Raw genomic sequence first — 25680 nt, 5'->3', positions numbered from 1 at the left:
CAGGAATGAAATACTAGACTCAGAAAATAGTGTTTGCAAATATAGAAAAGTTCAGGGTTAGATCTGAAAAATTCTATGGTGGGGCTGGATTGAGAAGATGTAATAGATCTAGGGGGTTTTCTGCAAATTTCGCAAGACACAGAAATTTACACGATAACTACAGAATCTTCTAGGGACTAATTTGTAAGAGCTTCACGGCACAGCTCCAATGGCGCTGGCGGGTACTATACCTAACTAATTTTCGGCACGGGAGATCGTTGGAAGCGGGGCAAATGGAAGAGAACAATTAGGGGATTCCATTCCATACCTAACTTACCGCGGAGATGCATCGTGCCGATTGAATTTTGCGGAAGAAGATGCGACGGCTGTCTGTTCTGTTCCTGGCTGCACTTCTGTCCATCCATGGCGGTAGGGCTGTGCAGGAGGAGGGGGCGGCGCGGCGCAGGGGAAACAGGCAGGGGGCGCACGCGAGGAGGCTGGGCACACAGGGGCGGCGCATAGAGACGCATGGGGCACGCAGGGGCGCACGGTGTTGCACTTCCTGGTGGTCGTGTGCAGCACCAGGGAGGGACGCAGGCAGGTGAGGGCACCGGGCTGCAGCAAGGGAAAGGGCGGCGGCGCACAGGGCAACGACAGGGGCATGCAGAGACGAGAGGGTTCAGGCACGCGGAGCCTTCGGCGGCGTTGCATACGAAAAGGATTGCGAGCAGGAGATCATGCTGCGGCCTGACAGTTTTGGCTCGCCCTTTATAGGGGTGTGGTGCGGGGAGCCCGAGTTCTCCATGAAAACGAAACGGGTTGGGCCTGAACAGAGAATGAAAAGGGGAAAAAGGAAATGACAGGTGGGGCCGTGATGTCAGAGAGAAGGATCAGGGGAAGGGGCGACTGGCTACAGGAACTCGAGGTGATGCAGAAAGGGGTCGTAGGGGTGCAAGTAGCAGGGAGTCATGGGGGAGGCTAGGGTCGGCGACGTGCAAGTGGGCGTGAGGCCGAGGGGTTCGGTTATGAGCTGAAACAGGTTCGGGTGAGGGCCGAATGTGAAAACGAGCTGACAGAGCTGGTTGAACGCGAACAGTTTATTCGGGAGCGAGAAAAGAGAAGGAAAGGATTAGGCCAAGTCGTTGGAGCTGATGGTGATCGAACATCGTTGGAAAAACACTGAAGACGAGCCACGCGGCGTCGTTTTCAAGCATGACCTGATTGGAAAGAAATGTTAGAGGATCGGGAGCTCGATGGGACATCTTAAGGATTCGGAGCGAACAAGGTTAAAAGGGTGTACAACAAAAATACGACTCGATCTCACTACGATGAGAATTTGTTATCAAAATAGAAATATTTTTCGGAACATATTTTTAAGCTTAAAATAAATCTAGAGAAGTTCAGATAAATATTTTAAACCATGAAAAATATATCCAGAAGAATCCCAAAAATTTTGAGGGAAACTCGGAAGGTAATTTGGGTCACGAGGATTCCAAATAAAATATTTGGTACTCATGAAAAAGAATTTTAGAGCTTTCCGAATAAAAATGGATCTAGCTCTAGGATAAATGAGAATAATTGATAGAAAAAAATTCTAAAAAAACTCGGAAAACCTTGTTGGTAAATGAACGCATTCTAAAAGATAGTCACATCCTAAAATTAAATATTTTAGCGTGTGACAGAACTACCCCCCTTAAACAGAATCTCGTCCTAAGATTCACAAGGGCTGGTGACAAAGACGAGAGTTAGGGCAAAAGATTTCATCAAGGAGGCGACAAGATAATAAAATAGGTATCGAGAAAATGAGGGAATTTAGATTGGGATCTTTACTTTCTTTCAGCTGGATTGAGCAGAAGGCGTTGACGAGAGATTTACAAGGGCTGGTGATTGGAAGGGGAGATAGAACATAGAGTTTTTTTCTTTTTTTTTGATAAGGGGTAAGGTGAGATGGCAGGATGGGTAAAAAGAAAAGGAGGGAAGGTGATTGGGTCTTCTTCACATGCTTCCAAGCAGATGGGGTTGACGAGAGATTTACAAAATCTTATGGTTGAAATGAGGATATCGTGGTTGAGAAAACTAAGGGATAAATGATGTCATTGCAGGCATAAGTCCCACCACACATCAACGAGCTAAAACAAGGAGTTTAAGCAGTCAAGAGCAAAACAATAAGCATTTCAAGCACACCAAAACAAACTATCAAACAACCGGAACTAGCATTTTACAACTGAAAAGGAAAACCTCCTAAGTATGGGTCATATCCTAAAGCTTCGGCATTCTTGAGTTAAGCATCTATCTCGGCTTGTCTGGCGGAGCATTGACTTCTTGAGTGTAACGCCTATGAGTCCAATGTAGTCTTCAATTGCTCTAGCTTGACTTCTTGTAGTAGACGGTTACTTCCATTCTTCAGGGTACAAGGTCGGACAATCTAGCATTTGTAACCAAAAGAAGAGGAGAAAAATAAATCAACTTGGAATAGAAGACAAGGGGATTTCCAAAGTGGGCAAACTTGAAATCAAGGAGGAGGTAATTGGAACAAACGGACACAAGGTAACTAGTGCCGTTGAGGATACAAGTAGACAAGAAAATTGTGAGATGTAAAAGCAATGGAAATGAGGGAATAAAAGAAAAGGATACAGAGTTAGATAAAAGCAGCATCAAGGATGAGATAAATGAAGAAAGACTAGGAATAAACAACAAGAGGGTCAAGGATATGGTAAAATATAACTTTTATGTCAAAATAGATCTTAGAAAAAGACCATTGCTATCTAGGCTGGCGTCCTACGGTCGACACAGCTCTGATACCACCTCTGTCACACCCAGTTTTTAAGGACAAAACCGAATGCATAACTATATGTATGCCAGGATCAAGTTCGATACATATAGTGATCTCATCAGTGAATAATCAGCAACAGTATCATGAAAAGAGAATTAAAAGACTCAGCGTAGCTTTTCTGCTGAGATTGGGCTGCCTTTAGATTGTTTTGAATAGTCTTCACCTTTTCCTCTGCTTCAGTGACAAGGTCCAGTCCAAAGATTTTACGCTCGTCGGTTTGTGACCAACTCAAAGGAGTTCGGCATCGGCGACCGTACAATGCTTCAAACGGGGCCATTTTCAGACTCGTTTGATAGCTATTGTTATAAGAGAATTCTGCCAATGGCAAGTATTTGTCCCAATTCTTATCATATTGAAGAACACAGGCTCTAAGCATATCTTCCAAAATCTGATTTACTCTTTCAGTCTGTCCGTCTGTCTGAGGGTGATATGCGGAGCTTCAAATTAACTTAGTTCCAAGAGCATGTTGCAGTTGCTCCCAGAACCGAGCAATAAACTGTGCTCCACGATCAGAAATGATCATCTTAGGTATTCCATAAAGACGAACGATTTGATCCAGGTAGATTTCCGCATACCTTTTGGCATTATATGTAGTATGCACGAGAAGGAAATGTGCAGTCTTGGTCAATCGATCAACGATTGTCCAAATGGAGTCATGCCTCAGAGAAGTGTTGGGTAAGCCAACAATAAAGTCCATACTGATATCCTCCCACTTCCAAGAGGGAATAGACAGAGGTTGAAGAATAGCAGCAGTTTTTAGATGACTGGCTTTGACTCTTTGGCAGATATCACATTCTGAGACATACTTGGCAATTTCTCGTTTCATACGAGTCCACCAGAAGATCTGTTTCAGATCCTGGTACATCTTCGTACTGCCAGGGTGCATAGAGAATTTGGATAGGTGGGCTTCATCCAATATCTGTTTACGGAGCTTATGATCCTTAGGTACAACAATACGTTTGTGTTATCTTCTGCTTAATGATTCTGACCCCTTTATTGCGCTGTTGGGCTAGAACAATGCTATCCCTAAGCGTGGCTTCAACTGAGAGATGGTTTAAGTCACCTTGGGGAATGATTTCTAGATTAAGCTTTCTCATTTCCCAACAAAGAGTCTCGTTGAAAGCTTCTACAGATAAGCAAGAGCAATGTGCCTTGCGACTAAGTGCATCCGCAACGATATTGGCCTTGCCTGGATGATAGTGTACTTCCAAATCATAGTCTTTGATAAGTTCTAACCAGTATCTTTGCCTCATATTCAAATCTGCCTGTGTGAAGATGTACTTGAGGCTTTTGAGGTCAGTATAAATATGACACTTCGTACCCATCAGATGATGTCTCCAGATCTTTAGGGCATGAATGACAGCTGCGAGTTCAAGATCAAGGGTAGGGTAGTTCTGTTCATGAATCCTGAGTGCTCGTGATGCATATGCAATTACTCGGTTTTCCTGCATAAGCACACAACCAAGTCCGGTTCCTGAAGCATCACAATAGATGTCAAAAGGTTTTGACACATCTGGTTGAGCTAAGACTGGAGCAGTTGTAAGATGGTCTCTGAGAGTGTGGAATGCATCTTCGCATTTTTGATCCCAAGAGAATTTAACACCTTTCTTTAGTAGTTTGGTCATAGGTTTGGCTATTCTGGAGAAATCAGGAATAAAACGACGATAATAGCCAGCTAGACCCAGAAAACTACGGATCTGATGGGCTGATGTTGGAGGTTTCCAATCCATCACTTCTTGTACTTTACTGGGGTCAACGGATATACCATCACCGGAGATAGTATGGCCCAGAAACTTCACAGTATCTAACCAGAACTCACACTTGGAGAATTTGGCGTACAAATGGTGGTCTCTTAATCGCTGAAGAATAACATGAAGATGTTTTGCATGATCTTCCAGATTTTTAGAGTAGATCAGAATGTCATCAATGAAGACCACAACAAATTTGTCGAGTTCTTGCATGAAGACGGAATTCATGAGATACATGAAATATGCTGGAGCATTGGTGAGACCAAATGACATAACCAGATATTCGTAGAGTCCATATCTGGTAGAGCAGGCTATTTTTGGAATGTCACTCGGCCTGATCTTAATTTGATGATAACCGGAATGAAGATCAATCTTAGAGAATACCTTAGCTCCGGCTAACTGATCGAAGAGAATGTCAATGCGGGGTAGAGGATACTTGTTTTTGATAGTCACCGCATTGAGAGGACGATAATCTACACATAGCCTTAGGCTATTGTCTTTCTTTTACACAAATAAGGCTGGACAACCCCATGGTGATGCACTCGGACGAATGAAACCCTTATCAAGGAGGTCCTGGAGTTGGATTTTTAACTCGGCTAACTCGTTAGGAGGCATACGATAAGGTCTTTTAGAGATGGGGGCTGTGCCAGGTTGGAGTTCTATGATAAACTCAATATCTCAATCTGGAGGCATTCCAGGCAAGTCGTCTGGAAAGATATCTAGGTATTCACAAATGATAGGGATATCCTTTAACTTGATCCCGGTTGCAGCATAGGTGCAAGAATTGATGTACTCCTATTGTGGAAGATAGAGAATGGTAGATTCATGCTCAGGTGAATCTATTTCCACGGTTCAGGAAGAGATATCTAATGACACTTGATGCTGGGTCATCCAATTCATACCTAAAAGAACAGCTATTCCTTCTAGATCTAGTAGGAGTAGGTCCGTTTTTATCAAATGACTACCCAGCTGAATTGATACCTTTCTACAGATTTGATTAGATGAGATCTTTCCACCAGGAGTTGTTATCCTATATGCCCCATTGGTAGGAGAGATATCCAAGCCTAGCTTAATTCCATAGTTTGTACTGATAAAACTATGGGTAGCACCAGAATCGAAAAGAATAATCACGGGTTGATGGTTGATAGAAAAAGTACCCGTCATTATTGGTGTCCCCTCGGGGAGTTCGGAGAGAGTGGTGAGATTCACCCTTCCCTGGCGGACATGGACCACTTGCTTCTTGCCCTTGCCCTTGCTGGTTGGGTTGGATGTTTGCCCTTGGAAGGATCTCCTAGGTTGAGGACAATCCTTGATGAAGTGGGACGGGCTTCCGCAGTTGAAACAACGATAGTTGTTGTTTCCTTGGTTGGCTGGCGGAAAACTCGGCCGCGGACCCTGTTGCTGTTGCTGCTGAGGTTGTGGTGTTGGTGAGCGATTAAATCATGCTTGCTGGGGTGGTCTAGCTACCCATCTGCCAGGCAAGTTACTTCGAGGCGGTGCTCGGGTAGCAGCGGTTTGAACCAACCGATACCTTGACGGTTGTGTAGTTGAAGGCCCTGTGGGTGTCTTCCTTTTCTTTTCTGCTCTGTGGGCTGAGATGCAGTCTTCCTGAGTGATGGCCATGTTGACCAGCTCATTGAAATTATCGGCCCTTACCAAATTCAATCGTTCCTTAAGTTTGGTGTTCAGGCCTCGACGAAAATGATCTCGTTTGCGGGCATCATTGTCCGCATGGTATCCCGCGTACTGGCACAAGTGGTCAAAGACTTGTGCATATTGCAAGACGGTGCGGGTTCCCTGAGTCAAATTCAGAAATTCATTGAGCGTTCCTTCGGGGATGTGATGCGCTCGAAAAGCGGTCCAAAACTCGTCCCAAGTGACGACATGACCGGCAGGCTGCATAGCATGATAATGATCCCACAAGATGCGGGCAGTGCCACGGAGTTGTTGGGCTGCAAAGAGCGCCTTGTTCTCATCTGAACATGGGGCAGACAATAAAGTGAACTTGGACTCGATAGTGCGGAGCCAAGCGTCAGCGTCAAGGGGCTCATCCGCCTTATGGAATAGTGGGGGCTGGATACTGAGGAAGTCTTAATAACTAGCCGATGGGGTTCATCTCGGCCTCGGGATTGAGGAGTTCTGTTTGTCGGGCCATGACTTCGGCCAGATTTGGCGGGGCTGGTGGCGGTTACTGGGAACCGCTGGCCTGATCTGCCCGGAAACCTTCCGGGGTTCCGCGAGTAGCTCCAACCATCTGAAACAGAGGAGATATCCATTATCAACCATATCCTTACTCCTAATTTTTAGACGATATACAGTTGCCAAATAGAAATGTAATTCATATGCTCCATTCAATCCACTCATTTCAGATGCAAGGATATTGAGCAAGATGGTAAAACTCGAGGTTTAGATTACTACGCAAACACTGGTGGTCCTTACATCTTACATCAGGGCGCTTTGACTACTACCAGCTGTTCCATAAGTACACATGCCACCAATAATACAACAAGTGGCTCTAGATCTAAGTAGACTACTCACTACCTATGTCACATCTTTCTACACTAATTACAACTAGGATGTCATCAACTCAACAAAACTAAAAGTCATCGAAGTTGCCCATGGATGACTGACTGCCTGAAGAGGAATGATGGGGACTAAGAACAGGATCTCCATGCTCAGAATCGAGGTCTGAAACTCCCTCAATTTCCTCTGGATCTTCTTCTTCGGCTTCAGGTGCTGGTACAGCAGGAGGTGCTGGCTGCTGTTGGAGTTCATTGATTTGAGCATGGGCATCATCAACTTCAAGAATGAGGTCGTGGATTTGTTCCTGGAGAAACTCAATGATCGTGTTGCGTTGGGTGATCATTGCGTCACTCTCGTTGATATGATCTTCTCGGTGATGAATAGTCTCCTCTCGGGCGGTGATGATTTCATCTTTCTCTGTCACCAAGGCTTGAAGCTGCTCAATCTCGGTGACTTGTCGTTCAATATTCCTGAAGTGACCTTGCGTGATACTGATCAACTGACCCATACCGTGACATAGCAAAAGTTGATAATGATGCTGAAAGTTCATGAACCGAATAGTACCCTGAAGCGCTTCTTCCGTTGAGCCTTCCAACCTATGACTTTCAGGGACTACCCTGAGATTCCACTCAGGATCGTTAGGATCTGTTGTAGGGAATAGACCGATAGGCTGTCCTGCAACTTCCCTTGGATGCTGGTTGCAGAAAAGGTAGATGGCTTCCAAAGCTGCTCCCTCAATAGTATCGACTATACGATAACCTACCACGTCAACTTCGATGGGCTGCCATTGGGAGTGGAAGGGATGTTGAGGAATAGTCATTTTGACTCGACATCGATGAACACCTTCTTCCTGATATTCTACTGCATCATACTGTGGGGGTTCGGTATAGCAGAACGAACGTAATGATTTCCAATGAAGACGAGGAAAACCCTCCCAATGCAAGGCATTTGTGTGGAGATGCCCTGCCAGATCCCAAAAGACGTTTGAACAGGCCCCCATCTGCAACAAGAATGCAAATGGTGAGATATGTTTACCCTGCTGAGAACTCACAAGGTAAATAGAACGAAACCATGGATTCTGATAACAGCAAAAGCTAGAAATCAGATGGATGCTTAAGGTACTCAACTTAGAGCTACCACAAAAATCCTATTAACCCATTCTAGAGATAAGCAACACGCTATTCATCCTTAATAGAACAAAACATACGTTACATTTGTGTATTTGATGATGGATTATGCATGCGCGCTCTATTCAACCTCATAACCCAAACAACTGCCAAATATCTTCGAACTTACGCGGTTAATTTTGGTGGCATTACCCATACGTCTCTCACTAATAACTAGTCGATAAGTCCTATCCGTCTTAACCTCTTAATCATGGTTAGTGTACCTGCAAAAGACCACATATATATAACATGAACCTTTCATGGCAGCACAACATGAAAGCGTCCCCAAACAGTACTGTTCACTATAGAAACAGCATCTGTACCATTACCGCCATACAGACAACGTTAACATACGTCGTTAAACAACGTATTCACAGGGGTACCGCAAAATGCGGGGGTATGAACAGCGATCGTGTGGCAGAACCAACCTGAATTATACCGGCTCAAGCACGCGAGTCCACTCCAGAGAGCTTCAACATACTTCAAACGGTATAATCCCTTGGTCTGTCGGGTAGCGTCCCGATAAACCACCGATACAGGATCGAATAAGGTTACCTCACACGAAGGTGAGTTCAGAGATACAGTCACCATCATATTTTACATCACAGGAAATTATTTTACAAAAGTTTCCACCCGTAGTACAAAGTTCCACACTTAGCAAAGTTATTACAAAGTTTGCAGAAACGGCAAAGGTTCAAACTAGGAGTCATTATTACATACCAGTTTTAAAGTTCAAGCAGCGGAAATTCAAAGTATGATAACTATACACGTCGCCAGTAAGGACGTCATGCTAAGCCATGGCATAACATCACTCGTTATGATCAGGGTTGGCCGGGGATGGGTCCCACTCCACGGACCAACCATCGGGCAAAGCATAAGGCCAAGGCATGGGGTAAGTAGGGTCTTCAGAGACATTACCTAAAATAAACACATATAACAAGGCTGATTTCTCTAATACTCAGCAAGGCTTACCCGGAGATTTGGGTATACTTATCCCATAACTAGACTATGAAGGCTTTAATGAGGAGGTAAGTTTTGTTTCAGCCGAAAAGCAACAAAGAGTAGGTCCTTACTTTCATATTTTAGCTTTCAGATTCTAGTTTCTTTAACCATTCTAAGTAAGCACCTGTAACTACTCAAGCAAGGTAGAGTCTTATAAACATACACCAGTATTTCTCATCAACAACATTACTCTTGTTACTCTATGTGACAAAAGAGTTAAGCAGTCTCAATCTTCGTGAGAAACGGACGATTCGGAATTGAATTTTAACCCTTGCAAGGTAAACCTAACTCACACGCTTGGAACACCAACAGGTCGTTCCGAAGCAACCGTTTGCCTTTCATTCCGGGTCGTGGAACAAAGCCAACACAAGCGACTGCTGGACCGTACGCACATCCAACGTGCAGGACATACGTCTGTAGCGTGACTACATGACCGTATTCCCGTCTGCTTTACAGAACGTACTCCCACAGTCGGTGCGTGTAAACATAAAATGAAAGTCGAGTGGTGGGGGACGAGTCCACTTGCCGGGCCGATTGGTGTCACACCCGGTTTTTAAAGGACAAAACCGAATGCATAACTATATGTATGCCAGGATCAAGTTCCATACATATAGTGACTTCATCAGTGAATAATCAGCAACAGTATCACGAAAAGAGAATTAAAAGACTATAAAGATAATCAGAGTTATACAGCTTATCCTGAAAACGAAGACTCCAAACTTCACAGGCAATCGACCGGGGGTTGTGCGGGCCTAGAACTCAGCATCATCTTCAAAAGACTTCACATCACTTTCTCCTCTGAGCAGCAATTATAACAAGCGTGAGTACACTTATGGTTGGTACTCAGCAAGTGTTGGGAAATATATGACATGAAGGCCAAAATCAAGGAAAGGCTGACTGGCTTACTGCGATAAGCAATTTTAGTTGGTCAACTTTTATTAGCACCTGATTACTATGGTATAAGTTCATACCAAAACCCACCTTAAAAGAGATAGAGAAGATATAGCATAAGCATAACCACAACCATAAACATGGTCCACGATAACCATAACCATAGCCATGGTCCACGATTTAATTCATCTTCAAGTTCAATTATCATGTGAGGGTCCAAGCCGCTCTTAACCGTGAGCACGGCTGATATATCAGTTTTCACTCTGCAGAGGTTGTACACTTTACCCACAATTCGTGTCTCCCAATTTGCCCGAGGTAGCTAGCCTCTTAAACACTTCCGAGGTGAGTGGCAAGGGATTCACTATGAGGCCTTTACAAAGATTCCCTAACTTATGATAATCCGCTAAGGTTTCAAGTCAAAGCGGTCATAACCCTCCCTAATGAGGAAATACCTTAGCCAAGGACCACATAGCCATGTGCCTCAAAAGGACCGACCTATACCCCGTCGATGCAACCCCTCTTGCCCTTTCGGTAAGATTATCATAAACTAGAGTCTCTAATTAATTAGCCAAGACCAGAGCCATATAGTATTGTGGTTATAAAATTATTTCCAAACCAGAACCAGTTATAGCAACTAAGCCATAACTACCCAACAATAAGATAAAACCCAGGTTGACAAGGAATGATCATAAAGACTAGGCATATCCTTATTTAGGATCCATCAAAATTAGGACACATGCATGCATATAAAGAAAATGTTATATTTATTGTGATTATTAGGACAAAAGCATGATCAAGGAAACACTTGCCTTTCTTTTAGAGAATAGCTGCTCAGAGTCTTCAACTCTTGTTCTTGAAACTCTATATCTTCAAAGCTCTTGGATCACGCTCCTTCTAACGTCACACAAGCAACGGGCCCAAAACATACAAGCAAGCAAACAAACAAGAACGACTAAGAAAAGATACAGCAAACAAAAGAAAAGCTTTAAAAGAGCAAACTAAAGTATAAGGCTCGTTGCTACGGTCACGAGAGCGCAAGAAACGCGGAAAACGGAGCTAGGGTTGAAAAGATACAGCTATCGGGAGATTTATATTATGAAAGAAATAAAAGAACTATAGGCTTTCATTTATTTTAATCCAGAAAACCAATGTAAAAGATATTCAAAAGAGAATATCCCTAATTATAATTAACTCATATTATATTTGCATTTATAAAGACGAAATAGAACTTAGTCAAATTTTATATACAATTCTCTATGTATAAATTACACTAATTAAATAATTAATTAGAAAAGAAAACTTGTGAGAACATCTAAACACATAACTTTATGATTCGAGTTGAACTAAACAAAATAAATTACAAACACATTTGAGTTGATATTAATCAAATTAACATTAATTATGAAAACCGGAGAAAAGACTTAATTGGATTTTATTTCGGAAACTAGATGAGAGGATATTATTCAAATTAAATTGATATTTAATTTTAAAAACAAGAATTATGGCACAACAACGCTACTAAATGATAGCGTAGGGTTTTAGAAGACTAACGCAAAAAGAACGGATCAAAACGGATCTAAAACGCGGAAACTACGCATAAAACAGCGCTGCAGAGACCTATACACAATTAACTATAGACTTCAAGGGTTAGCTGAAAAGAAATACAAGACACAGAAAAATAGGGCTCACAAATACAGAAAAGATTAGGGTTAGACCTGAAAAGTTCCATGGTGGGGCTGGATTGAAAAGATGGAAAAGATCTAGGGGGTTTTCTGCAATTTTCGCTAGACACAGAAAATTACACGATAATTACAGGATTCTTCAGGGACTAAATTGCGAAAAGCTTGGAATTACGCAGCAATGGTGGCGGCGGGTACTGTAGCTCGAATTCCCATTGATTTTGGGCACGGGAGATCGTGGGAAGCGGGGCAAATGAAAGAGGACGACGAGGGGATTCCGGCGCTGCGAGCGCGAGCTCGGATGAAGGCTGAACAGGAAAGCGAGCTGACAGCGCTGGTTAAATGTGAACCATTTATTCGGAAGCGCGAAAAGACAAGGAAAAGATCAGGCCAAGTCGTTGGGGCTGATGGTGATCGAACATCGTCGGAAAAATACCGAAGATGAGCCACGAGGCGTCGTTTTCAAGCATGACTTGATCGGGGGAAATGGTTAGAGGATCGGGAGCTCGATGGGATATCTTAAAGATTCGGAGAGGACAAAGTTAAAAGGATGCACAACAAGGATACGGCTCGGTCCGACTGCGATGAAAATCAAAATATAAATATTTGTGACACTCAGGTATTTAGCTTGGTCACACCTTAGAGTTTTGGTATGCTTTTATGTCCAAAGTATGGCAATGTGTGTTTTATGTATGCAATGTTATGGAAAAAGTGATGTTTGTGTAATTAATTTTTACTAGAGGTCCTTTTATGCAAAATGGGTGGAGATAGCGGGAAAAGTTTAAAAGCATGAGGGTTATTTTGCAAAAAAGGGTAACTGTGGTTAACTTTGCAAAATATGTGAAATTACCCTTAGGTATATATGTAAAAGTATTTTTATCCATAGGACTTACATAAAATGTGAAATTATTACTAAGTTTATAATATCTCCAAAACTATTGCTCAAATGCAGATGAACCTTAAAGAGAAGTTGTAGAGTTTGAAAAACCATGCACTTTTGCTTTTTGGACTATCTCCATTTGAGCACTGGTTTAAAAGTTGCAAGCTCATTACAATCAAGTCCCTGCTTTTCCCTGATATTGCAAATCAGTCCTCAGTTCAGTTCCTTCCCCTTTCTTCCTCCTGGCGCCACTGCCTCCTCTGCTCTGTTTCCCCTCTGCTCCGCCGCTGGTGCAGCTCCCCCGGCCGCCGCACTGCGCCCTTCTGCGCCCCGCTCCACGCGTCACGCTGTGCTTCCTCCCACCGCTTGCAGTACCCGCGCTGGCCATCTCCCCTCCCTCCACGTCGGGCAGAGGCCCCGAACGGCCGCCACGCCGCTCTGGCCGACCCGCCGGCGCCGCCTCCCCATTCCGTGCCCGGCCGTGCGCTCTTCCTTATCCTCCTTCCAGTGGAGCCGTGCTTGCCCTTCAAGACCAAGCCGTGCTCCTCCCTCTATTGATTTTCCCTTTCCTCCTCCCGGCGATCCACAGCACCGAAGTGCCGCCGCTCTGTTGCCGCTAGGAATTCTCCCCGCCCACACAACCCCACTCCGATTCCACTGGCCTAGAGCCTCCCCACCACCTCCCCTTGCCCCGCAACCCGATCCAGTCAAGCCCCGGCCATCCCCCTCGCCGGATTTGCTTCACCCCGAGCCGCCCCTCCATTGGTGCCACCAAGCTCAGCTTCACCGTCGTCAGCCCGTATCGCCACCTCTCCGGCCGAGCCACGTACGGAAATCGACTCCCTACACCTTGTTGGTGCTTGTGCGCGCGCTATTTCCCCGCGTTCGCCGGCCCTTCGCCGGGAAAGACGGCGTGTTGCCACGGCCGCCGCATCTCTCTGTCGGTCTCTCGTTTCCCCTGTTGTCCACTGTGCGTGTGCACCCTCATAGCTTCCCTCGAGTCACATAGATCCTGCTCGACCGGCTCTTCCCCGCCGGCGACCTCCCCGCCGGCGAGAACGCGCCGAAGGTTGAGCAGCCGGTGATATCCAGACGGGCAGGGGCCTGTTCATGAGAAGAAAACTTCTTTTAGGGACCCAAGTGCAAAATATCCAAACCCCCCCTTAGTGAATCTGTTATTTCATGTGTGTGTGATTTCTGCCTTGTAAAATTCGTAATAATTCACAGAAAAATCTAAAAATAGCAAAACTAGTTTTGTTAGAAACTAGATTTCAAACTCTATGACTTTTGTTAATAGAGTTTAGTTTGAAACAAAATACTTTTGCCTTTATTTTAAACTTAAGATTAAGGGGTAGTTTATGCTTAACTTTAATATTTCATGCTTGGTTAATTATGATATTTGACATAAATATTTTATAAACTCTAGGTAGCTTTGTGCAAGTTTCAAACCCAAATTTGATTTAAACTTAACTTCTCTTAGTTTGAACTTTCAAATTTGAAATATTAACTAAACTGATTGTATAACCTTTTCTAATTAAAATCTAGTGTCACTCTCCAATGTGATATTATTTGATGTTAATGTATAATCAAGTTTCCATAACCTATGATCCTTTATTTAAAGTTTTGAATTTGTTTTGGTTCATCTCAAATTCAAATTTAAATGTTTAGTACTTGTTTGCAACAAAATCAGCAATGTTTTTATGAATTCTTGTGTGTTAATTGGATGAGTTATAACATTTGAAATGTGAAATCTTAAATTTAAATTTCACCTTATTTAATTTGTTGCATCTCATATAGAATCAACAACGCTCGACGACGGGGACTACGAATTGGTCTTAGGACAAGACCAAGGTTTTTCAGAAGACCCAGCGCAAGTCGTCGAGGGACTAACTGAAGCTCCGAACCCGAGTTCGGAAACCTCTGACACTACTACCCTCAACCCCACTCTAGAAGGCAAGCCCCGGACATATCCCACTACTTTATTTACACTGCAATCTATGTCTACCTATATTATATCTTGCATTAAGTCTAGGAATTGAGGTGCAACCCTAGATGCATGAATCCTAGGAATCCAATGTGATGCTCCCGAGTCCTTATCGGATAGTTGCTCCGCTAATAGGACCGGTAGAAGTCGAGTGATTTCCTGTCACTCGCGCGATATAGGAGTTGCATGTTTACATTCCTGCAACCACTATAAGGATGACGGACAGGGTCATGTGTTGTATCATGACCTGGAAGTTTACCCTGTCTGTTTTGATAAAAGCTTTAAGGTCGAAATGTGTGGTAGTGGTGGCTAAGTTTTTGAAAGTACTAGCCACATGCCGCGAAATATGGTAAGCGGTAAGCCTAGTAACCAATCGGCCCGGCAAGTGGACATACCTCCCACCACTCGATTTTATGTTATGTTCACACGCACCAACGTGTGGGAGTACGTTATGCAAGGCAGACAGGAATACGGGTTTTGTAGTCGCGCTACAGACGTATGTCCTGCACACATTGGGTGTGCGTACGGTCCTACAGTCGCTTGTGGTGGACCTGATCCACGACCCGGAATGAAAGGCAAACGGTTGCTTTGGAACGCCCTGTTGGTATTCCAAGCGTGTGTGTTAGGTTTACCTTGCAAGGTTAAATTCGATTCGAATCGTCCGCCTCTCACGAGGATTGAGACTACTTATCCCTTTTACCACATTGAGTAAGAAGTGGAACTAATGATGGATAATCTTGATGGATGATAATCACTACCTTGCTTAGTGTAGGTGCTAATCTAGAATAAATACTCAACTAGAAAATGAAAGCTAAAACTTGAAAGTAGTTCATACTCTTTGTTGCTTTTCAGCTGAAAATAAACCCAGAGCCCCTACAATGCTTGCATAAGTCTAGTTACGGCCTAAGTATACCCAACCCCGGGTAAGCCTTGCTGAGTATTAGAATACTCAGCCTTGTCAATATCTGTTTCAGGTATGACCTACGAGAATCCCACGGACAACCTTGTGTGGCCAACGTCCGTTCCTTTTGGTTGGTCCGTGGAGTGGGACCCGTCCCTGGCCGGCACTGACCCTCCGGAATGACACCAGGCCCTGGGCTAAGCTTGGTGTTCGCCTTCGTGACGCATGTAGTCGCGTAAAACTTTTTCTTCCGCTGTGAGTTGGACAAGCTGTGATGCTTGTCAGTTGAACTTGGTTTGTATAAATTTACTTATCTTGAACTCGGTTTGTAATAATGTATGTATGGTTGTAAATTAAAAAGTTGATGAGCTATTCTGTGATGTGAACTCGCCTTCGTGCGAGGTAAACCTGCTTCGATCCCGCTGAACCGTGGTTGTATCGGGCGGAGACCCGACAGACCAAAGGATTGTTCCGTTTGAAGTGCGTTGGTCTGATTGCAGATGTACGGCGAACAATAGCGCACTTGAGCCGGAATAATTCAGGCGGTTCTGCCACAGCTGGTATCAGAGCTGTAGGTTTATTTTTACATCCTGAGAAGCTCTTAAAAGTGTTTTCTGGATAAAAGTTGCCAACAAATGAATTTACAAAGCACGCTGGATCCGTTAAGGTTGGTGATTAGAACGTAAAGCCCTAGGGGTTTATATGGGAAAGTATCAGGTGGCTATTAGTATCTATATATTTATAGATAGTTCTGACTTGCAGCACTACTTTCCGTCAAAACTTAAATTCCTGCACAATCCAATTTTATTTCCTGTAACGACATCTACGAACGGAGGTAAGAAGGTAAGGATCCTCAGCCAACTGAGGGAGCTTGGCCTTCCCGTCGGTGATGCGAATCGAACGCTGTTTCTCAAGCAGTGGCCTACTTGAGATGCTGCCAATATACCAACTTAGGTTGATTATATTGGGAGTATATGGTTCGGCGCAAGGTATGGCGATCGCTGTTCATACCCCCGCATTTTGCGGTACCCCCCATGAATACGTTGTTTAGATGACGTATGTTAACGTTGTCTGTACGGCGGTAATTGTACAGATGCTGTTTCTATAGTGAACAGTACTGTTTGGGGACGCTTTCATGTCGTGCTGCCATGAAAGGTTCATGAGATATATATATATGTGTATTCTTTTGCAGGTACACTAACCACGTTTACGCTATTAGGATGCGTAGGGTTTATCGATTAGTTATATATAGTGAGAGACGTATGGTTATGCCACCGGAATTAACTACGTAAGTCCGAACATATTCGGCAGTTGTTTTGGTTGTGAGGACGAGTAGTAAGTGCATGCATAATCTGTTAAAAAAAAAGGATTTTCATAAATAAAGGATATGTTGTTTGTCTTTGGAATGGGCTAATAAAGTGTTAAAGATAGCTTTAGGTTGGGCATCTTATGTGAAATCTTGGTTTTCCATCTGTTTTCCAGTCTTGGCTCTTATCAGAATCAGTTATCTCAAGTATAGTTATCTTGTAAGTCTTCTGTAAGATAATTGCATTTCAGTCATTCAATGCAATTGTGTCATCAATCCATTGGGCTCCTGTTCTGTGTTGCTGTATTTCTGTATCTCACCATTTGAAATCTTGCTTCAGATGGCTGAGACTCCAAATATTCGTTGGGATCGTGAAGGACACGCTCATACCAATGCTTTGCATTGGGAGGGTTTTCCCCGTCTCTTGTGGGAGTCACTTCAGATTTTTGGCTATGATGCACCCCCACTCTATGATGGATATGAGTTTGTTGAAACAGGCATTCCTCGGTGTAGGGTGAAGATGACCATTCCGCAGCATCCTTCTCGCTACTTGTGGCAACCTATCACAATTTGCACGGTTGGCCACCGCCTTGTGGATACCTTTGAGTCTGCAGCACTTGAAGCTATTCACATTTTCTGTGACAAGCACCCTGAAGAAGTGGCTGCCTATCCGATTGGTTTATTCCCAGCCACAGATCCCCGTGACTCCGAGTGGACCTTCAGGATCTCTTATTACAGTCATCTATTGGGAGATCTGTCTCATGAGACACTGCAAGCTCTAATCCGATTCATGAACGTGCAGCATCAATATCAGCTGCTGCAACGTCGGAGCATAAATCAGTTGTCTAACTTAGCTCAAGCTCACCATGAAACTATCACTCAGCAGCTTGATGAGCTAAATGAGCTTCACACTGTCACAAATGCCCAAGTTGACCTGTTGGCCCAGCGCGATGTGATCATCAACAATCAAGAACACCAAATCAACGAGAGGGAGACAGTTATTGCACAGCGCAATACCATTATTGAGTTCCTCCAGGATCAGGTTCAAGATCTCACCATTGAGCTTGATGATGCTGTCAACCATATCAACGATCTCCATGAGCCACCCGCACCACTTCTAGTGCCAGAAGAAAGTGAGAGTGAGGAAGAAGAAGAAGAAGAGCCAGAAGAAATAGAAGGAGAATCGGGTCTTGACTCCGAACACGGTGATCCTGCCCCAAAATCCCTAATTTAACCACTCTTCTTCCGGAAGAATATCGTCAGTGGGAAACCTCGACGACTTTTAGCCTGTCGCTCTCCTCACTGTATTGGATGTAACCTAGGTGGTGTGTAGTTTACCTAGTTATAGGGCCACTGGTTGTATATGTGGCTTAGGCAGGGGTTGTGATGGTTTGAGTGTGTTGACGTGAGATGTAAGGATATCAGTATCTGTATAGTAATCTAAATCCTGTGTTTGGTTACCCAGTTCAAAATCTTTGTATCTGCTATAAGTGGTTTGAATGGAACATATACATTACATTTCTGTTTGATAATTGCCTATTATCTGAAATTGGAGCAAGATTATGGTTGATAATGGATATCTCCTTTATTTCAGATGGTTGGAGCTACTCGAGGAACCCCGGAAGGATTCCGGGCAGGTCAGCCTGGTAGCTCTCAGCAATCACCACCGCCACCTCCCAACCTAGCCGAAGTTATGGCCCGGCAAACTGAGCTTCTTAATCAACTTGTACAAGCTCGAAAGGGCCACTTCCAGCAGCAACCTCGAGGCCGGGGTGAACTCCTGTCGGCCAGTTACCAGGACTTCCTCAGCACTCAACCGCCATTATTCCATAAGGCCGATGAACCTTTGGACGCAGATGCTTGGCTTCGAACTATCGAATCCAAGTTCGCCTTATTACCAGTTCCATGTTCAGATGAGAACAAGGTGCTCTTTGCAGCCCAGCAACTTCGAAACACTGCCCGTCTTTGGTGGGACCAGTTTCATGCGATGCAACCCGCCGATCATGTCGTCACCTGGGATGAGTTTTGAACTGCATTTCGAGCACATCACATACCAGCGGGACTCATTGAGCGGAAGCTCAATGAATTTTTGAGCTTGACCCAGGGTACCCGTACTGTCACACAGTATGCGCAAGTTTTCAATCACTTGTGCCAGTATGCAGGATCTCATGCGGACACTGATGCCCACAAATGTGATCGCTTTCGCCGAGGCCTAAACACTAAGCTTAAAGAATGGCTGAATTTGGTGAAGGCTGAAAATTTTAATGAGTTGGTCAATATGGCCATTACTCAGGAGGATTGCATTGCCGCCACCGAGCAGAGAAGAAGCGGAAGACACCTACGGGACCTGCAACTTCACAGTCACCAAGGTATCGGTTGGTCCCGAGTAATGCCCCTCGAGCTCCGCCTCGAGGCAATTTGCCTGGCAGATGGGTAGCTCGACCTCCCCAACAAGCACAATTCAACCGACCACCACTGCCACAAAATCAGCAACAACCCCAACAAGGTTTGCGGCCGAGCTTTCCGCCAGCTACTCTAGGAAACAACAATTATCGTTGTTTCAATTGCGGAAGCCCGTCCTACTTCATTAAGAATTGCCCTCAACCTAGGAAATCTTTCCAAGGGCAAACGTCTAATCCAAGCAACAAGGGCAAGGGCAAGAAGCAAGTGGTGCAGGTCCGTCAAGGGAGGGTGAATCTTACTACGCTCTCCGAACTTCCTGAGGGGACACCGATAATGACGGGTACATTTTCTATCAACCATCATCCCGTTATTGTTCTATTTGATTCCGGTGCTACCCATAGTTTTATCAGTAAAGAATGTGGAAGTAAAGTAGGTTTGGATATTTACCCTACTAAAGAAGATTATAAGATAATCACTCCTGGTGGGAAAACTCTATCAAATCAAATCTGTATGAAAGTACCACTTCTCTTGGGTAGTCAGGTGATAAAAGCAGACTTACTTCTGCTAGACCTAAAGGGAATGGATGTCCTTTTAGGAATGAACTGGATGGCGCAGCACCATGTGTCTTTGGATATCTCTTCTCGCACTGTGGAGATAGATTCACTTGAACACGAACCTACCATCCTTTATCTTCCACAACCAAAGTCCTTTAACTCTTGCACCTATGCTGCATCTAAGGTCAAGCTTGGGGATATTCCAGTTGTTTGTGAATATCCAGATGTTTTTCCGGATGACTTACCTGGAATGCCTCCAGACAGGGATATCGAGTTCATCATAGAACTCCAACCTGGTACAGCCCCTATTTCTAAGAGACCTTACCGTATGCCTCCTAATGAGTTAGCTGAATTAAAAACCCAACTCCAAGACCTCTTAGACAAAGGCTTCATTCGTCCAAGTGCATCACCGTGGGGTTGTCCAGCCTTATTTGTGAAAAAGAAAGACAATAGCTTAAGGCTGTGTGTCGATTACCGTCCTCTCAATGCGGTGACCATCAAAAATAAGTATCCTTTACCCCGCATTGATATTCTGTTTGATCAACTCGCCGGAGCCAAGGTATTCTCCAAGATTGATCTTCGTTCCGGCTACCACCAAATTAAGATTCGGCCCAGTGATATTCCAAAACAGCTTTCTCCACTCGGTATGGTCTATACGAGTATCTTGTCATGTCGTTTGGTCTCACTAATGCTCCAGCCTATTTCATGTACCTCATGAATTCCGCGTTCATGCAAGAACTCGACAAGTTTGTTGTGGTCTTCATTGATGACATTTTGATCTATTCTAAAACTCCAAAAGATCATGCCAAGCATCTTCATGTCATCCTTCAACGATTAAGAAATCACCACCTGTATGCCAAATTCTCTAAATGTGAGTTTTGGCTAGATACAGTCAAATTCCTGGGCCATACCATTTCTGGTGACGGAATATCCGTCGATCCCAGTAAAGTACAAGAAGTGATGGATTGGAAACCTCCGACCTCTGTCCATCAAATTCGTAGTTTTCTTGGTCTAGCTGGCTATTATCGCCGTTTCATTCCTGACTTTTCCAGAATAGCCAAACCTATGACCGAACTACTAAAGAAAGGTGTGAAATTTTTCTAGGATCAAAAATGCGAAGATGCATTTCATATTCTCAGAGACCGTCTTACAACTGCACCAGTCTTAGCCCAACCAGATGTCTTAAAACCTTTTGACATCTACTGTGATGCATCGGGAACTGGACTTGGTTGTGTACTTATGCAAGACAACTGAGTAATTGCATATGCATCACGAGCACTTAGGGTTCATGAACAGAACTACCCTACTCATGATCTTGAACTTGCAGCTGTTATTCATGCCCTAAAGATCTGGAGACACCATCTGATGGGTACAAAATGTCATATTTACACTGATCATAAAAGCCTCAAGTATATCTTTACCCAGGCAGATCTGAATATGAGGCAAAGGCGCTGGCTAGAACTTATCAAGGATTATGATTTGGAAGTGCATTATCATCCAGGCAAGGCCAATGTCGTTGCAGATGCCCTTAGTCGCAAAGCGCATTGTTCTTGCCTATCCATTGAAGCATTCGACAAAACTCTCTGTTGGGAAATGAATAAGCTCAACCTAGAGATCATTTCCCAAGGTGACTTAAACCATCTTTTGGTTAAAGCCACACTCAGAGATAACATTGTTCTAGCGCAATAGCGTAATAAAGGAGTCAGGATCATTAAACAGAAGTTAATGCAAAGAGAAGAGAAGTATAAATGCTTCCGAATAGATCCTGAAGGAGTATTATGGTTCAATGAGCGTATTGTTGTACCGAAGGACCATAAACTCCGTAAACAAATAATGGATGAGGCCCACTTGTCCAAATTCTCTATACATCCTGGTGGTACAAAGATGTATCAGGATCTGAAACAGAACTTTTGGTGGACCCGTATGAGACGAGAGATCGCCAAATATGTGTCGGAATGTGATATTTGCCAAAGAGTCAAAGCCAGTCATTTGAAGACTGCTGGTATCCTTCAACCTCTACCCATTCCCTCGTGGAAGTGGGAGGATATCAGTATGGACTTTATTGTTGGCCTGCCCAACACTTCTCGGAGGCATGACTCTATTTGGGTAATCGTTGATCGATTAACCAAGGCTGCACATTTCCTTCTCGTGCATACTACGTATATTGCCAAGAAGTATGCCGAGATCTATTTAGATCAAATTATTCGTCTTCATGGAGTACCTAAAACGATCATTTCTGATCGTGGAGCACAATTTGTTGCTAGGTTCTGGGAGCAGCTTCATGATGCTCTTGGAACTAAATTAATTCGAAGCTCTGCCTATCATCCTCAGACAGATGGGCAAACTGAGCGAGTAAACCAGATTCTGGAAGATATGCTCAGAGCTTGTGTACTCCAATTTGACAAAAACTGGGATAAATACTTGTCACTGGCAGAATTCTCTTACAATAACAGCTATCAGACAAGTATTAAGATGGCCCCATTTGAAGCATTATACGGTCGCCGATGCCGAACTCCTTTGAGTTGTTCACAAACCGGCGAGCGTAAAATTTTTGGACCCGATCTAGTTATGGAAGCAGAGGATAAAGTCAGGCTTATTCAGAACAATCTAAAGGCCGCCCAATCTCGAAAGAAAAGCTACGCTGATATACGAAGAAGACCATTACAGTTTCAAGTCGGAGACTTCGTATATCTTCGAGTATCTCCCACCCGAGTGTTCAAAGATTCGGTGTAAAAGGGAAACTTGCTCCTCGATACATCGGACCCTTTGAAATACTTGAAATCTGTGGACCTGTAGCTTACCGTCTCCAACTTCCTCCTCAATTAGCGGCCATCCATAACATCTTTCATATATCCCAACTCAGAAAGTGTGTTAAGATCCCCACCAAAATCATCGATTTCCCAAACTATCAAAATCGAACCAGATCTGACCTACGCAGAGTATCCGATCAGAATCCTAGACACTAAAGAGAGAAGCACCAGAAGAGAAACCATCAGAATGTACAAGATTCAGTGGAACCATCATACGGAAGAAGAAGCAACATGGGAAACTGAATCTTATCTTCAACGTAACTTTCCCAATTTCTTCCAAACCAATCTCCGAGCTTGATCTTTCTATTCCATCCTGCTTCGAAAATCTCGGGACGAGATTCTTTTTAGGGGGAAGGCTGTGACACTCAGGTAATTAGCTTGGTCACACCTTAGAGTTTTGGTATGCTTTTATGTCCAAAGTATGGCAATGGTGTTTTATGTATGCAATGTTATGGAAAAAGTGATGTTTGTGTAATTAATTTTTACTAGAGGTCCTTTTATGCAAAATGGGTGGAGATAGCGGGAAAAGTTTAAAAGCATGAGGGTTATTTTGCAAAAAAAGGGTAACTGTGGTTAACTTTGCAAAATATGTGAAATTACCCTTGGGTATATATGTAAAAGTATTTTTATCCATAGGACTTACATAAAATGTGAAATTATTACTAAGTTTATAATATCTCCAAAACTATTACTCAAATGCAGATGAACCTTAAAGAGAAGTTGTAGAGTTTGAAAAAACCATGCACTTTTGCTTTTTGGACCATCTCCATTTGAGCACTGGTTTAAAAGTTGCAAGCTCTTTACAATCAAGTCCCTGCTTTTCCCTGATATTGCAAATCAGTCCTCAGTTCAGTTCCCTTCCCCTTTCTTCCTCCTGGCGCCCACTGCCTCCTCTGCTCTATTTCCCCTCTGCTCCGCCGCTGGTGCAGCTCCCCGGCCGCCGCACTGCGCCCTTCTGCACCCCGCTCCACGCGTCACGCTGTGCTTCCTCCCACCGCTTGCAGTACCCGCGCTGCCATCTCCCCTCCCTCCACGTCGGCAGAGGCCCCGAACGGCCGCCACGCCGCTCTGGCCGACCCGCCGGCGCCGCCTCCCCATTCCGTGCCCGGCCGTGCGCTCTTCCTTATCCTCCTTCCAGTGGAGCCGTGCTTGCCCTTCAAGACCCAGCCGTGCTCCTCCCTCTGTTGATTTTCCCTTTCCCCCTCCCAGTGATCCATAGCACCGAAGTGCCGCCGCTCTGTTGCCGCCAGGAATTCTCCCGCCCACACAACCCCACTCCGATTCCACTCCCTAGAGCCTCCCCACCACCTCCCTTGCCCCCGCAACCCGATCCAGTCCAGTCCCGGCCATCCCCCTCGCCGGATTTGCTTCACCCCGAGCCGCCCCTCCATTGGTGCCGCCAAGCTCAGCTTCACCATCGTCAGCCCGTATCGCCACCTCTCCGGCCGAGCCACGTACGGAATCGACTCCCTACACCTTGTGGTGCTCGTGCGCGCGCTATTCCCCGCGTTCGCCGGCCCTTCGCCAGAACGACGGCGTGTTGCCACGGCCGCCGCATCTCTCTGTCGGTCTCTCGTTTCCCCTGTTGTCCACTGTGCGTGTGCACCCTCACAGCTTCCCTCGAGTCACATAGATCCTGCTCGACCGGCTCTTCCCCGCCGGCGACCTCCCCGCCAGCGAGAACGCACCGGAGGTTGAGCAGCCGGTGATATCCAGACGGGCAGGGGCCTGTTCATGAGAAGAAAACTTCTTTAGGGACCCAAGTGCAAAATATCCAAACCCCCCCCTAGTGAATCTGTTATTTCATGTGTGTGTGATTTCTGCCTTGTAAAATTCGTAACAATTCACAGAAAAATCCAAAAATAGCAAAACTAGTTTTGTTAGAAACTAGATTTCAAACTCTATAACTTTTGTAATAGAGTTTAGTTTGAAAACAAATACTTTGCCTTTATTTTAAACTTAAGATTAAGGGGTAGTTTATGCTTAACTTTAATATTCATGCTTGGTTAATTATGATATTTGACATAAATATTTTATAAAACTCTAGGTAGCTTTGTGCAAGTTTCAAACCCAAATTTGATTTAAACTTAACTTCTCTTAGTTTGAACTTTCAAATTTGAAATATTAACTAAACTGATTGTATAACCTTTTCTAATTAAAATCTAGTGTCATCTCCAATGTGATATTATTTGATGTTAATGTATAATCAAGTTTCCATAACCTATGATCCTTTATTAAAGTTTTGAATTTGTTTTGGTTCATCTCAAATTCAAATTTAAATGTTTAGTACTTGTTTGCAACAAAATCAGCAATGTTTTTATGAATTCTTGTGTGTTAATTGGATGAGTTATAACATTTGAAATGTGAAATCTTAAATTTAAATTTCACCTTATTTAATTTGTTGCATCTCATATAGAATCAACAACGCTCGACGATGGGGACTACGAATTGGTCTTAGGACAAGACCAAGGTTTTTCGGAAGACCCAGCGCAAGTCGTCGAGGGACTAACTGAAGCTCTGAACCCGAGTTCGGAAACCTCTGACACTCCTACCCTCAACCCCACTCTAGAAGGCAAGCCCCGGACATATCCCACTACTTTATTTACACTGCAATCTATGTCTACCTATATTATAATCTTGCATTAAGTCTAGGAATTGAGGTGCAACCCTAGATGCATGAATCCTAGGAATCCAATGTGATGCTCCCGAGTCCTTATCGGATAGTTGCTCCGCTAATAGGACCGGTAGAAATCGAGTGATTTCCTATCACTCGCGCAATATAGGAGTTGCATGTTTACATTCCTGCAACCACTATAAGGATGACGGACAGGGTCATGTGTTGTATCATGACCTGGAAGTTTACCCTGTCTGTTTTGATAAAAGCTTTAAGGTCGAAATGTGTGGTAGTGGTGGCTAAGTTTTTGAAAGTACTAGCCACATGCCGCGAAATATGGTAAGCGGTAAGCCTAGTAACAATCGGCCCGGCAAGTGGACATACCTCCCACCACTCGATTTTATGTT

This window comes from Panicum hallii, chromosome 4 (assembly GCF_002211085.1).
Source record: "Panicum hallii strain FIL2 chromosome 4, PHallii_v3.1, whole genome shotgun sequence".
Taxonomy (NCBI): Eukaryota; Viridiplantae; Streptophyta; class Magnoliopsida; order Poales; family Poaceae; genus Panicum; species Panicum hallii.
Note: the sequence above shows the minus strand (reverse complement) of the source record.